The following is a 14,060-nucleotide window of genomic DNA, read 5'->3' as shown; positions in this document are numbered from 1 at the left end:
GGACAATGGCCATAGGAGATGACGGGTGGCAGGAATTGGTAGGAGTGAGGTAGTTCTGTCTGCTCATGCTCAGCAAAGTGCAGGGAGTGTGTTTCAGGACGACCCGACCTTGTCCCATGGAGACATCAAGCAGCAGGACTTTAGCTCAAGGAAGGGAGCAGCTGAGGGCTCACGGTTTCCTCGAGAGCTTGTCCACGTCTGAGGTTAGGGTGGAGAGAGTGGTAGGGAGAAGGAGGCGGGGCAGGAAGGGCCAGGGAGGACCTGTGCCCCAGTACTAAGGGTGGCAGGGCTGAGGCACTCTCTGACACATGTGGCCGGACCTGCCCAGACTCCCGGCCTTCGACCCCCCCCCCCACCCGGAGGCAGAGCTGAGGCCTGCCTGTACCTGCAGGCTGTGTGCCCAGGACCTATGAGACCATTTCCGATGATCTCATTCCCTCTTCTCGCTGGCAGGGAACATGCCTTCCAGCAGTGTGCGCCTGTTTCCCTAGTTAATGGAGCTGGGGAAATGTGCATTCATTTCTCCCCTGAGCTGTGACAGGCAACAAAATTTGCCCTGAAATTTGCTTCAGTGTGGATTGAAATAAAGATGCAGCATATTTTGCAACAGAGCATTAAGGAGGAAGAGTGTGGGCACCTTACCCCAACAATAGCTTCCTGGGGAAGCATTTCCCCCAAACTTTCTTTTCTTTCCCACTCAAATACCCCTCAATGTGCTACAGTGAGGAGATGCGTGGTACCTGGCAAGAAGCTCCGGGTGTTAAGTAAGCATGATGCCAGTGTGGCCGCTGGCCGGAGACACCAGGAGACCCGGAATTCACATTTCTAGAAGAATGGGACTCTAGAAGTCTGGAGGTAAGAATGGGTGTATTTAAAGTGCCCGATGCCTGGATCTGAATAATTAAAGGCCATCGATTCTCCTCATTGCTAATGGAACCTTGTCGGTGTGTGCCATGGTGGCAATAGGATGGGGCCGGAGGGATGCGCACATCTTGGTGGAAGCGCAGCCCTTCTGTTCTCATAACCTGTTTACAGTCTCTGCCCAGAGATGACTAAGGCCAGCCAGGAGCGTGAAAGAGGCTCCGTTTCATCTTACTTTACTCGTTAGGAAGTGATAACACTGTGTCCTGGCAGCCACTTTTCCAGTAGGTAGGTTTGCCAGGAGAGGGCTGAACCCCAGAGCCTGAATCTGTCAAAGGCTCCGTCTCCCTCTTGGAGAGCTCAGACTCCCCCCAGGGAGCCACCTCTCCAAAAACACCTTTTGAGCATTTCATGCCCCTGCCCAGATGTTTATGTAGGATCATGGCAGATGAATAAAGCTAGAGATTCAACGTCCAGCACGGGCCACCGTTAACATTATATACTGAAAATTTGCTAGGAGAGTGGAGGTTAGGTGCAGGTGACTGGGGAAAGTGATGGCAATGTTAATTTGCCTCCCTGTAGCAATCATTTCACTATGTGGATGTGCATGAGAGCATCATGCAGGACACCTTCAATACGTACAATAAATATAATATTTTAAAAGTCTGAAATATATATACAGAAAAGTGCACAGACGATTTAAGTGTAGAGTTGGACGAATGAATATTCACCAACAGAACACACCTGTGTGGCCTGCAGCCAGATGAAGAAAGAGAACCTCTCCAGCACCCCAGAGGGAGGAAACCATCCCAGGTGGATGAGAGAAGCCTCAGCTTCCCCAGCCAGGGTGTCCTGTGCTGTCCGTTAGCTTGACCTGTGTTTGAACTGGAATAATATGGCATGGACTCTTTGGTAATTGGCTTGTTCCCAGGATTATATCTGTGCCATTCACTTTGCTGTTTCATGTAGCTGTTATGTATTTATTCTCATCAATTTGTCATGTTACACTGTGTCAATGTACCTCAATGTTCATTAACATTAACATTTTGTGGAGTTTCAAGTTAGGGTCCATTACTGTTACTAATGCCACTATAAGCTTACTTCCTCTACATACCTTTTGGTAGTTGCCTTTCTCTTGTCAGGTCAGGGTGTGTCTGTATGTCACTGCAGGGTGAGTATTTTCCAAAATGCTTGTGCCAACTTACACTCCCATGGGCAGTGATGGGGAGTCCCTGCTGCACCCGTATTCTTGTCAACACTTGGTATTTTCTGTCTTGTATTTTAGCCATACTGGTGATGGGTGGAGAGGCTGTCACTCTTTTTGATTTCAACATGCATTTCACCTATGACTGAAAAAGTCCAGCCTCTTCCATTTGCTTGTGGGCCATTTGGATATTCTTCATGGAAGACACTATTTTAGTCTTCTGCTCATTTTTGAACTGAATTGTTTTTTGCATATGTATTGGTGTGTAGGAAGCCCACCTGTGTTGAAGGCCTAGGTGCTAAGACTTCACTTGTGCTTTTCCTCCTAAAGTAGAAAAGCTGGGATGCTTTCAGAACCTAGGATCTAGCTGATTAATGTGACATTCCCAGGATCCCACCATCACCTCCCTATGGTGTCACATTTGCTTTGTGTGTTGTGTAGAGCCTGGGCCATGCCCAGCTGCAGGTTGGCTCTCTATCCTCATCTCCCCATCCTCCCCACCCTGGGAAGCCTGCCCCTTGGTCAGGTGAGACTGTATCCAGCCCACGCCACTCGGTACTTGGCCACTTGTGCTCCTTGGCTCACGTGTGCTCTTCACCTGGAATGCTATCTGGGAATCCTTTCTTACTGAAGGTCCAGGTTAAATCCCTCACTTCTTGGAACCCTTTCCTCCTTCCCACAGCTCACTATGGTTCCTCTTACCCGGCCTCAGCCCTTGTCTGCCAGCCTCTTGGAGCAATTAATTATATTTTGCTTTGTGACACCTCTTCTATTGTTGGCTGATCTTGTGATTTGACTTTTGGTGCACCCATGTCCAAGCTCCCCAAGAAATCAGTGCCTCCGTGTTTCCTGCTGTGTGTTGGAGTCCAGAGGGAGGAGGTGGCCAGAAGTCACGTCATGGGGCAGCCTCAGCATGCCCTGCCTGTCCACCAGGTCTGATGGCTCAGTCAGCCTCCCTGGGTGCCTCCTATGTGCCTGACTCTGAGCTGGGTGGGGGATCAGAATGCAGCAGTGAGGGCTACTGTCCATCTGGGTTGTCAGTCTCCCCAGCAACTGAAGGCAGGGAGCACAGAGGTGGTGTTGGAGCAAGTGTGGGCTCCTGGGAGGGGTCAGGGAGGCTGAGGGGTGGGAGGTCTCTGTGGGTTACTGTGGCCCTCATTAGGAGGTAGTCTGATCCGAAGTGAGGCTGATGAGGTCAGGGACTCACATTTCATCCCTGTGGAGGCTCAAGTGGCTCTCAGGAAGCAGCATGGCTCACCTCTGTTCCAGGCACCCTGCTTCCCCCCTCTCTGGTGATGCTGTGTGGGGAGATGTGAATCATTCCCCCTCTGAATGCTCAGCTTGCTTATTGGTGCTGCTGTCCCTGAAGGGAGGAGGAAAGGCTCAGTGCCACATCTCAGGGGCCCTCTGAGGCCCTGCGTCCCTTTTCCCAGAGGACAGCATCACTGCCTGAAGGAGGGCTCTACGCACCTGCCCTCTCTCTGGAAGGTGTCCCGTCCTGCTCCTCTCTGATCCGGGGCCTCCTGGCTGAAGATTCTGAGCTCTGATCTGGAGCTTTTACCTTATCCCTGCGAATCCAGGGCCTTCAGTGGGGAGCCTCTTAGAGATTCCATTTAACGTTTCCTGAGTGCTCGCCGTCTGCAGCCGTGCTGGAGGAGTTAAGGACCCTGCCCTGGGGATTCTCCAGTTAAATAAGACGAGACACCTGTGGGGCAGGGCGGTGGGGCGGAGGAGAGTCCTCTGCAGCTGCTGGCTCTCGCTGTCCTTTCCCTGGCCCCTCAGCGCTTCCTGCTCCCTCTCTGCAGCCATTGGGCCTGAGGGAGGGTCGCCAAGGCAGCCTTCTGGTCAGGGGGTGGCTGAGTGGGCTCAAGGAGGGTGGGAGGGTTGGGGCAGGAAGGGAAGGAAGGTGGGTCCTGATGTTGGCGGGGGTGGAGGGGTGGGGTGGGGGTGGGGTGGGGGTGGAGGAGGAGGCGTGGCCAGAGGATCTGGCCGTCAGATGACCTGGCACTTCACTGAGACACTAGCTAGACTGCATTTGAGCCAGGGACTTGGGAAGAGCCCCCACCCCTACCCGGCAGAGGCAATCATACCACTGGGCCTTGGGCACCTGGAGTGAGGGTGACCTGTGTTCCAGGGCCAATGGCTCAGTGTTTGCTAAGGGACCTTGCCTTGCCCCCAAGATCACCTGCTGTCCTATCCCAGTCTGGCCCAGCCCTATTTGCCCAGTGTCTACCCCAAGCAGTGGTGGCCGTGCATTGTGTGGGAGCTCGGGAGCCCGTGCCCTCTGTGTGCATGCCCTTTGTTTCAGGACTTGCCTGGTTGGACACCATTTGCGTTTGACGTGGGCTGAGGCTTCAACTCTGGGAACGTTCTTAAATGAAGAAAAGCAAGGAGAGGCCGGGAAGAAGGTTGGAAGTGTGGAAATGATGTGATTGGGTAGTTAGGTGGATAATTCTTCCTTTCTCTTCTTGGGCACCTTCCCATTCCTTCCTCATTCCCTTGTCCTACCAGCCAAAACAGCAATAAACATCATTCCCAACTATATATCCTATATATGAAAGGAATCTCATTCCCAAAGAGGCCATAGTCAGGCCCTCTTTGCTCCAACTTCTAGAGGCAGGGACTGGTTCCATATTTTAGTCACAATGACATCACGGCCTATATGGATTTGAATCCTCTGAATTTTCAGGTTTGAATTTAGGGAAGTTCTATATTTAGCCAACACGTATGGAGCCCCAACTTCATGCAGACCCTGTACTGGATTGGGGGATTCAGAGGCCAATCGCCATGGCTCCTGCTTTGGGCCATGTGTCCTGGGAAAACTGCCACACAGACTGTTAATTCAGGACAGGAGGAAGTTCTGGGGGCTGGAGTCACTAGTCGGACAAGGAAGAACTGGTGGACTTGAAGAGGAGGTCATGCTTAAGAATGTCCTGAAGGGAGCTGGGGATGTAGCTCAGTTGGTAGAGTGCTTGCCTCGTGTGCACAAGGCCCTGGGTTCAATCCCCAGCATGACACACAAAAAAGAGAATGTCCTGAAGGAGGAGAATGTCCTGAAGGAGGAGTTGAGGTCATTTGAGGAACAGAGGGTACTGTAGGCAGAGAGAACAAAAAGCAGAAGGGCAAGTTCAGCACTGGGGCCTCCAGGAAACATGGGGTATGAGAGAGGGACCAGTGGGGTTGAGGCTAGATCAGGAAGGGCAGCAATGTGGAATGTCGGGCTGAGGGATGTGAATTTTATCCACTGGAGGATATTAAGCAGGGGTGCAATATGACCAGATGTGCATTTTAGAAAGTTTATTCTGGCAGAGACGTGATTCCTGGTTAGAGGGAAGCAGCGCAGACAGCAGGGGAAGCAGTCAGGAGATAATCGAGGAATCTAGGTGAGAAATGATGAGGGTCTGGACCTCTGGGAGATGGAGTCTGCATTTGAGAGATAATTAGGAAGAATAGAATAACATACCAAACTTGTTAACCAGTTATGAGTGGGAATAAATGAAAGATAAGGAAGCCCTGGGATGATTCCTGAACCAGACAACTCAGGGATGGCACCTTCAGCTGAGCAGGGAGGAGGAGCAGCAGGTTTAATTTGAAGGATGAGAGTGAGTTTAGTTTTGGCATGGTGAGTTTGAAGCACTTCCGGGACAGCTGTCTTAGTGTATTTTCTGAGGTCATAACAGAATACCTGAGACTGGATAATTTATAAGGAACAGAAAATTATTTGGTGCACAATTCCAGAGGCTGGGGAGTCCAAGAGCATGGTGCTGGCACCTGGAGAGGGACTCCGTGCTGCATCATCACATGGTGGAAGGTGGAAGGGCAAGACAGGCTGAGCACCAGAGAGCAAGACCAGGTGAACTTGATTTTGTAGCAACATATCATGCAATCACTAGCCCACTCTTGTGATAAGAATATTAACTCATTGATGAGGGCAGAGCCTTCATAACCTAGTCACCTCTCATTAGGCCCCACCTCCCAACACTGTTGCATTGGGGGTTGTTTCCAACATGGGAACTTTGGGGGATATATGTAAAGCAGTGACTGTGTGGAAGCTACTGATAAACATCTGCAAGTCTGGGTCAGGTGCTCAGGAGAGGCATCAGCTCAGGGAGAAGGGAGGGAGTCTCACCCTTGGGAAGAGGAGCTGGAGGGAGGACAGAGAAGGGAGAGAGCAGCGATCCTTGGGTCAAGAGGCCAAGTAACCAAGTAAGAACAAGGAGGAGGCCAAGATGGAGGAAAGAGAATGGCAGCAAGAGAGAAGATGTGTTGCTCCAGATAGGGGAGAGAGAGCAGAAGGGAGTGTGGCCCTTGTCCAGAGCCCATGCATCGCAACAAGGCAGGGGCAGAAAGTGTCTCTGAGAACTTACCCTTTGGAGGCCACTGGGGACCTCAGTGAAAGCAAAGCTGTTTTATTGGCTAAGGATGGCCAGAGACAGATTGTGTTGGATTGTGGGATCATGGATCAGCAGTGAACTCTGAGTGTAGCAGCGGGGAACAGTGGTGGAGCTGCGTAGGTAGGAGGAGCTATGTTTTACTTTATAAATGGGATAAACTTGAACTTACATGTAGATAGAAGAGGTGAGGCAAGTGGAAGGTAGAAGAGGGGTTGGGGATAATTTGAGCAGGGTCCTAGTGGAGGTGGGGAAGAGTTGGTGAAGGGCTATATGGAGGGACAGCTTCACCAAGGACTGAGGACTGTCCCCTTCCCTGTGAGATTGGGCAGATGGGGAAGGAAGGAAGCCTTGGAGAGAGTCTGGAGAGAGTCCATTAAGAAAGCCATAAGGCAGTAGAGTCCCAGAGACCCTGGGGGTATTGGGTTGACCCTCAGGATGGAGAGGGGGGAAAAGAGGTGGAGAGTTGGAGATATGTTGGCAGAAACATATCAAGTCACAGAATCTAAATGTGGACTCACATAGATCGTAGATAGAGAATTTTTACAATTACCATATTAAATTTTTTTGGGGGGGAGAAGTTAAGACAGCAGAAAAGTATAACAACCCATTTTCACAGAACACAACTCTTGATATTGGTTCAGTTGTTTTTCTATATATTTTGAACAAACAACATAAATACTATATGCACTCATCCTACTTTATAGAAAATATAGGTATTTTTGTATGACATAGGTACAGCTAGAATCCTGTTGGAAATCACCTCCAATCTTATTCCCTATCTACATCTTTGAAAGAACCCCTGATGATTTTACTATCCATACTTTATAAATCACACAGTATTGGCTTGGTGTGTTGTATAAAAACATAAACCTGGGGCAAAAATTGCCTGATAACACCTGTTGAACACTTGATACAAACCAGTCAAAATCATTTGCTTTGCTCAGAAGACTGCAGTTTGAGCAGGGCTCAGCAGGGTGGTCCATCTCTCTGCACATGGTTGGCTTCACTGAGGCTCCGGTGGACCCACTTTGAAGATTGCTCACTGATGTGGCTGTCAAGTCAGTGCTGGCTGTAAATGGGGAGCTCAGCAGGGCCTTCTGATCTCTTCCTTTGAACTTCCCTTCGTTGCTTGAGCTTCCTCACAGCATGGCGGCTGGGCCTCAAGAAGAAGTGTCTGTGGGGAAGAATGTAGAGATGAGTTCCGATTCCATCACCTTGCCTTAGTATGTAGCATCCCTTCTGCCACCAGTTATGGGTCACAGAATCTATCCAATCTATCAAGGAAAGGGGGCATATCCTCTCTCTCAATGTTTAAGTCCTATTCTATATGAAGAACATGTGAGATGGGCAGTAACAGTCTGCCACATATGTGCTTAAAATTTTTATCTAAACAAGATTTCATAGTTTACATTCTTTTTCTTTTTTTGGTACTGGGGATTGAACTCAGGGGCATTCGACTACTGAGCCCCATCCCCAGCCCTATTTTGTATTTTATTTAGAGACAGTTCTCATTGATTGCTTAGTGCCTCACTGTTGCTGAGGCTGGTTTTGAACTTTTGATCCTCCTGCCTCAGCCTCCCAAGCTGCTGGGATTACAGGTGTGTGCCACCGCACCTGGCTGTAGTCTATATTCTTTGACTTTTTTTTTTTCTCATTCAACATTGTGTTTATGAAATTTAGAGCTGAACTTTAATTTTTACGTATGTCCTGGCTGGGGTTCGGGTCTGGTATTGGGAAGAGCCTCAAGCCATATCATGAATTTGGGTTCAGCTTAGTCTTCTGCAGGTAAGGCTAATATGCAAAACCAGTCGTGGTTATCTGCTGTGAAATGCAGACTCTGCCACTTGTTTCAGTGTTAGTTCAGCAAGAAAGGGAAAGAGGAAAGTAGTGAGTGTAAGTTGAGGGAGGGATTGTGTGCTGGGATTTGTCAGGTATGCAGAAGAATACAAGATAGGGCTCTTGCTCTTGAGAAACCAATCCTCCATTCCCAGAGGACATGGGAACCGTGGACTGCAAGAAGGTTTATGAACTGAGTAGGGCAGTTGGGGGAGGGTGGGGTCGGTTTGGCTGGGAGCTGAGAACCAGCATCGGGAAGGGTGCTCTGCCCAGTGGCGGCCTCCAGCCCAGGAGGGAGTCTCATCAGCCTCCTGTCTCCACTTCTCCAAAGGGCACCTGGCTCACTGAGCGTGTGTTAATTGTGGGGCGTGAGACCCAGGCCAACTCTGAATTGGGTGAGGAGGGGAGAAGGCAGATCTGCCAGGGCTTAGGCCACAGCCTGACCTCCTGTAAGCTCCCAGGCTGGAGTGATGGCAAGGCACTGGACTGACTGTTGGGAAGGGTGCAGGGGTGGAAAGGCAGGGACCCTGGAGAGACTGGCGTTTCCAGTGAGCAGGTCAATGACGGGACCTGACTCTGCCACTTCCTGGTGAGATGGTGGGCAGGGGAAGTTTCAGTTCCCCATCTGTAAAATAGGCATGGGAATACCTGCCCAGGGAGGGTTAAATGAAATGCCATGACGTATTTAGCACTTAACCCTCAGCAAGTGCTAGGAAGAGGTTAGAAGAATGACTCTTGAAGCTGGGGCCAGAGGACAGGTGCCTCCAATGCTGAGCGGAGGAGCTGGAATTTGGCCCTGAGGTGCTCTGGCTGCTGAGCCTGGCAGTCTGGACTGGTTAGAGGAGGGGCAGGCAGAGGGAGACCAGCCAGGAGGCCAGAGGGGACCCCAGCGGGGTACCTGTGAATGCTCCTTTCATCCTGGAAGTGCTTTTTTGGGATTCAGGAGCTCTGAGGAGGAGGTTTGCGAGTGGACTTACACATGATGGAGAAGCCCAGCTTTTCCCAGGTCACTGCTGCTGTCAGCTGTGACTTTCGCCCTCCGGAAAGCCTCTGCTGAGCTTCCGACTCCACCACGTCTCCTCAAGTACTGTTAAAGCTCCGTGCTCTGCCTTCAAGGCTGAGCATAATTTTTAATTATTTACTGTGTTTCTCCTCCCGGTGAGAGCAGGGCTATCTGGGTATGGTGCGGTCGATGAGAAGTAATTACTTGTTGAATACATGGCTGTACACTAAATAATGGCCACGAGGACTGTCTCTAGTCACATGCCCAACAAGTTCAAATGTTCACTGTGTCTATTTTTCTGTTACGTACTTTATTTGATGGCACATATACTGTCCTCATTCAATAGATTTTTAAAAGAAATTTGTTATATATGACAGCAAAATGCATTATAATTCATATTACACATATAGAGCACAATTTTTCATATCTCTGTACACAAAGTAGAGCCACACCATTCATGTCTTCATACATGATGTCCATCTCATTCCACCATCTTTCCTACCCTCATGTCCCCTCCCTTCCCCACCTTCCCCTTTGCCCTATCTAGAGTTCTTCTAATCCTCCCATGCCCCCGACCCCAACCACATTATGAATCAGCATCCTTAAATCAGAGGAACATTTGGCATTTGGCGTTTTGGGATTGGCTAACTTCACTTAGCATTATATTTTCCAACTCCATCCATTTATCTGCAAATGCCATGATTTTATTCTCTTTTAATGCTGAATAACTTTCCATTGTGTATATACACCACGTTTTCTTTATCCATTCATCTACCGAAGGGCATCTAGGTTGGTTCCACAGTTTAGCTATTGTGAATTGTGCTGCTATAAACATTGATGTGGCTGTGTCCCTGTAGTATGCTGTTTTTAAGTCCTTTGGGTTTAGACCAAGGAGTGGGATAGCTGGGTCAAATGATGGTTCCATTCCCTGTGTTCCAAGGATTCTCTTATAATAGATTCATACTGAGCTTTGTCATGTGCCAAGCACATTTCTGGGGACACAGTGATAACCAAAAAGGCAATGATCCTCTTTACGCAGCTTACACTTTCTTGGGAGACACCAGCAGACAATAGTCAAGGTAAAGGTCTGATCAGGGCAGTTCCAGTGGCTGGCAAGTGCTCAGAAGGCAATGGAGCAGACTGACGGGGTGGGGGTGGGGGTGACCCTCCTGCTGAGCCAGCACTGGGCTTGTACAAAGGGGCCGGGGAATTAAGGGGGGGGGCAGAGCCTTTCAGGTAGAGGGACTGGCTCTGGAAGAAACCAGCATAGTGGTGGAGGGGACATTAGTATGACCAGAGAAGCGTTTGAAGGCAAGAGAACGGGGAGTGAGAGGTCAGCAAGGTGGGCAGGTCTAGTCTGCCCAGTACCTTAAAGGTCAGGTGAAGGAACTGTGATTTTTATATTAAGTACAGGGGGAAACTCTTAAGTTTTAGGCTGGGGGAGATCGTTTGGTTTACTGTTGAGAAAGAGGCTGAGGAAGGATTGTACCCCCACCAGACCTACAGGTGGGGCACTGGCATGCACTTATTAAAGCTCACATTCCTACAGGCACACATGTGTGCACATCACATGCAGACCTTCACACAGATGTTCCCCGACTCCAACATGCCACGCTGACATCTGGGCACATGCCAAATTAAATACAATTCTGCTTTCATGTTTTTCAGAAATTCCCACACGTACCCACACAAGGTACACACTCAGCTGCCCACGCAGGTCTCCCTGTGCTACACATCTATGTAAATGTTCACACAGTCACTCTGGCCCAGGACCAGCCAGCCCTCGCCGCCCATCACCAGAGCAATCTCCTGCAGGCTTCTAACGACAAATGAGATCAGAGCTCTGTGAGGAATTGTCCTCTCTGTTGAGCATGAATGTGCTAAATAAATCTCTCTGCTTCGAATAAATCTTGTACAGATGTAGAAAATGCATTAAAGGCTGAGGAACTAGAGGTGGTTGGAGACGGTGGTGGAGACGGAGTAGTAAATCTGTGCAGCCCCTGGGGCTCTCTAATTGCCTGGGAGGAGGGAGGGAGGTGAGAATGTGGGCACCTCTTCTTCCTGGAGGTCACCCCAAGGTAAAAGTGGCCTCCTGGGTGATGCGCTCTTCCAGCCTGAGCTGTCTGCACCCCTCCCACGCGCAAGGTTAAGTGTTGGTCTTCTTGACACAGAAATACTCCTTTGACCCGTTCTGAGAGGTAGAACACTCCTTGAGAATCTCACTCTGAACTATTTTTTGCAGGTACCAAGACCAAGCAAGCATCAATGGTTTTTGGTTTGTTTGGGCCTAATTCAGACACAAATTGCTGCTTCTTTCTTGGAATGTCACTGAGTTTCCAGGTCCATGATTTTATGCTATTGCTTGGTCCATTTTCAACTCCTCCCTGCACCCGCCTTTGGGGCTGGATATTGAACCAGGGCCTCGTGCATGTCGGGCAAGGACTCCTCCACTGAGCCACACTCCCACCTTTCCCTTGCTTTTTAATGGACATGTTCCAAGGCTGAAGCTGATCCGATACGCCCAGGCCTGTGAGATCATCCTGGTTATTCTAGAAGACCTCTCATTTCAATCTCTGAGCAAGGTTTTTTTGTTTTTTTTTTTTAAATATTTATTTCTTTTTAGTTATTGGTGGACACAACATCTTTGTTTGTACGTGGTGCTGAGGATCGAACCCGGGCCGCACGCATGCCAGGCGAGCGCGCTACCGCTTGAGCCACATCCCCAGCCCCTCTGAGCAAGGTTTAATGGTACTTACAGCCCAGTCATTTCCCCTTTTCCAGATCATTTTATTATTGTGTCTAATAAATCCAGGGCCCACCTCCACACTTGGGTGGTGCTCATTTGTTATTTCCTTTAGTTTTCCATCTCTAAAGTTTTCCGTTACCTCCTGCCCCGTCCACAGGCTCAGACGTCCAGGTGGGGGGTGGAACCTGCCTGCACTCAGTTGACACACTTGTGAACATCTGAACAGTAAGATGTCCTGAGTGTCGACTGCCCTCCTAACTGCTGGCTTGGGTGTTTTGTCTCTGTGTATGTAAGATACTTTTCTTTAGTTTTTTGCAGTTTTTCTATGATACGTCTACATGTGAATTTCTTTTTCTTTTTTTTTTCCTGCTTAGGATTCATTAGGTTTCTTTTTAAAATTAATTCATTTATTTATTTACTCTAATTAGGTATATATGGCAGCAGAATGCATTTTGATTCATTGTACACAATGGAGCACAACTTCTCACTTTTCTGGTTGTACGTGATGTAGCCTGGTACGACGTGTGCAGTTATACATGTACCTAGGGTAACCATGTCCATCTTGTTCCACCATCTTTCCTGCCTCTGTGCCTTCTTCCCTCTCCTCCCTCCCCTTTGCCCAATCAAAGTTTCTCCAGTCTTTCCATGCACCCGCCCCCAATTATGGATCAGCATCCACTTATCAGAGAGAACATTCAGCTTTTGTTTTTTGGGTATGGGCTCACTTCGCTTAGCACGATGTTCTCCAACTCCATCAATTTACCTGCAAATGCCATAATTCGATTCTCTTTTAATGCTGAGTAATATTCCATTGTGTATATATACCACAGTTTCTTTATCCATTCATCTGTTATAGGGCATCTAGGTTGCTTCCACAGTTTAGCTATTGTAAATTGAGCTGCTATAAACATTGACGTGGATGCGTCACTACAGTATACTGACTTTAAGACCTCTGGGTAAAGACCAAGGAGTGGGATAGCTGGATCAAATGGTGGCTCCATTCCAGGTTTTCTAAGGAATGTCTATACTGATTTCCAGAGTGGTTGCACCAATTAGCAGTGCCATCAGTAATGTATGAGTGTGCCTTTTTCCTCACATCCTCACCAACACTTATTATTCCTTGTATACTTGATAATTGCCATTCTAACTGGAGTGAGATGAAATCTTAAAGTAGTTTTGATTTGAATTTCTCTTCACTGGGTTTCTTTTTTCTTTTTTGGTAGATTATTTTCTATATACCTTTATTTTATTTATTTATTTTTATGTGGTGCTGAGGATCGAACCCAGTGCCTCCCACGTGCTAGGCAAGTGCTCTCCCAGTGAGTCACAACCCCAGCCTCTTTGTTGGGTTTTTTGAATGTCTTTTATCAGCTCTGGAAATCTTTTTCAGTCTTTATCTCTCCCAGTATGACCTTGGATCTCTTCTTGTTCTTTATTTTCTGCTTGTAATTCCAATTAAATGGATGTTTTCTTCTCATTGAATCCTCTTTTACCCTAGATCTGCCCAGTTTTTGCCACTATATGGTAGACCATTTCTTCTGATGTCTCTTCCGGTTCACTAATTTTCTCTTCAGCTGTGTTAAATCTGTGGTCATATCTGTCCATTAAATTCTTATGTTATTTTATTGTATGTCTTGGTCTTCTCTAGCTACTAAAATGAAATACCCCACGCTGAGTGGATTAAACAATAGACATGTATTTCTCACAATTTTGGAGCCTGGAAGTCCATGATCAAGGTACTCACCGGTTTGGTTCTAGGTGGGGGTCCTCTTCCTGGCTTGCAGATGGCTAACTTTTGGCTGAATCAAATGGTGGGTGGACTGTGTCTCTCTTTTCTTCATATCATGAAGACCCCACCTTCATGACTATCTATACCTAATTATATCTTAGGGACTCCTCCTCCAAACACCACCACATTGGGGGTTAAGGTTTCAACATACACATATTCATTCCATAACATTTATCAGCTAGAAGCCTATATAATTTCATTGTTTCAAAGCTGTCATATGGCAAATT

The 14,060-nt window shown here is 48.2% G+C and overlaps 1 protein-coding gene across 2 annotated transcripts in view; it reads left to right on the top strand.

The window, feature by feature from the left end:
- The window catches only part of Syt2 (synaptotagmin 2), a 113,092-nt gene that overhangs the window by 23,878 nt on the left and 75,154 nt on the right, over positions 1 to 14,060 (top strand). The window contains exon 1 of one of the 2 annotated variants that reach the window (XM_078022602.1): positions 729 to 855. The exons of the other annotated variant lie outside the window; for it this stretch is intronic. The gene's annotated coding sequence lies outside the window, so the exon portion shown is untranslated. Of the gene's footprint in view, positions 1 to 728; positions 856 to 14,060 lie in introns of those variants that run through there. 2 annotated transcript variants of the gene reach the window in all.

Source organism: Ictidomys tridecemlineatus, chromosome 10, assembly GCF_052094955.1.
Source record: "Ictidomys tridecemlineatus isolate mIctTri1 chromosome 10, mIctTri1.hap1, whole genome shotgun sequence".
Lineage (NCBI taxonomy): Eukaryota > Metazoa > Chordata > Mammalia > Rodentia > Sciuridae > Ictidomys > Ictidomys tridecemlineatus.
This window is presented reverse-complemented; position numbering and strand designations above follow the sequence as displayed.